The sequence below is a fragment of the Octodon degus genome, unplaced genomic scaffold (genome assembly GCF_000260255.1).
Source record: "Octodon degus isolate 3935 unplaced genomic scaffold, OctDeg1.0 scaffold00424, whole genome shotgun sequence".
Classification (NCBI taxonomy): Eukaryota; Metazoa; Chordata; class Mammalia; order Rodentia; family Octodontidae; genus Octodon; species Octodon degus.
In genome coordinates, this window is record NW_004525000.1 from 327,686 (window position 1) to 329,603 (window position 1,918).

Genomic DNA, 1,918 nt, shown 5'->3' on the forward strand with positions numbered 1-1,918 from the left:
AGATATATAAATTCTTTTAGATCCAGTAAGCAAGTGGAGAGAGAAATGTAAAAAAGTTGTTATAGAGAAAGATAATATTTCTTTCTCTTTTTGGCTAAGTATCAACTTGTACACTGAAAATATTGGATCATCTCTGTATCTTGCAATAATTAAATAACAGTCTCATTTTTTTCCTCCAAATGAAGTTAAAACTCAGTTTTACCAATAATTACCTAGAGAATTAAGAATTAAAAATAGTGCTGCTATAAACATGAACACTCACATAGTGCTGTGGTATGATATTTTTAATTCTTCTGGGAAGATACTCATAAGAGGAATAGCTGGGCTGAATGAGACCTCTGATCCTAGGTTTTTAAGAAATCTCCACACTTCTGCAGTCACTGCCAGCGTACCACCCCGGAGCCTCAAGGGGGCCAGCCGCACACCTCCTTCTTTTCGTTGCCGGTGGTCAGCATCTTCAGACTTGTCCCAGCACCATTCAAACATGGCAGATTACTATGAAGTTCTAGGCATGCAGAGGTACACCTCCCCCAGGGACACCAAGAAAGCATACCGGAAACTGGCACTACAGTGGTATCCAGACAAAAATCCTGAGAATAAAGAAGAACCTGAGTGAAAACACAAACAAGTGGCTGAAGCATATGAGGTGTTATCAGACACTAAACAATGGAATATCATGACAAATATGGCAAAGAAGAATTAAATGGTGGTGGAGGAGGTGAATATCATTTTAACAGTCCATTTGAGTTTGGGTTTACATTCTGAAACCCAGAAAATGTCTTCAAGGAATTTTTTGGTGGAAGGGACCCATTTTCATTCGACTTCTTTGGTAATGAAGACTCGTTTGAAGACATTTTTGGAAACAGAAGGGGTCCCCGAGGAAGCAGAAGGCATGGTACAGGCTCTTTTTTCTCCACCTTCAGTGATTTCCATCCTTGGGAGGTGGACTTTCTTCATTTGATACAGGATTTACTTCATTTGGATCCGTAAGTCATGGGGGCCTCACTTCATTTTCATCCACATCATTTAGCAGTGGTTGGATGGGTAACTTCAAATCCATATCCACTTCTACTAAAATCGTTAATGGTAGAAAAATCACCACAAAGAGAGAATTGTCGAGAATGGTCAAGAAAGAGTAGAAGTTGGAGAAGATGGATGGTTAAAGTCCTTAACAACAAATGGTAAGGAGCAGCTGCTACACTTGGATAACAAGTAATTCAATGCACACATTTAACTGAAATGTTAAACTATAACAAGCACCACTTGAGGATTGCCAGGAACATGTTTTTTAAGATTTAAGACAAGCTCAACTTTCAGTATAACTGTGCCTAATCTAAAGTATTCATAAAAAGCTCATCGTAGCCCCTCTTTGTCATAGACTTTTAAGTTTATTTTTGGGACCACACAGTAGGACCATTTTTTTGTCTTTAAAATTGTTATAATATCTGTGTGCACTTTGTTTTTTTTTTTTTTTGTTAAATGTGATCCAAGGTAAGCCTTGACTCTTGAGTAGTGCTAGGACAAGATTACTCTAACACCAGTGTGGATCTACTTGCCATTGTGTTTGAAACATGAGCCAAGTAGTGTCCTCCTTCTGTGAAGCTAATGTTGCCAGGATGAGTCCTCTACAGAAACAATTTCCATTTGAAAAAGCATTTAGTAATTAAAGATATTCATTAATAGTAATACATTTCTGGTTCAACACAAATTTAAGGATGTTTTCTAGTTGTGCACGGATGCTGGCAACTTAGTAAAGTTTTGACAATTGTTTAAATGTGTAATGTCAAGCTTAGGTTTATAAAAACTGGTAAACTGGGTCTCTGTCATTTGCTTTAAAAACAGAAACAAAACAAAACAAAAAGAAAATTTTAAAAAAAGAAATTTCCATCCTTATTTCCACAGTGGTTGTACCAGTCTA

General features: G+C 37.1%; 1 pseudogene; it reads left to right on the plus strand.

Annotated features, from left to right (window-relative positions):
- The first annotated feature begins 484 nt into the window (after positions 1 to 484).
- LOC105741316 lies at positions 485 to 1,216 on the plus strand (annotated as a pseudogene).
- Positions 1,217 to 1,918: the final 702 nt, after the last annotated feature.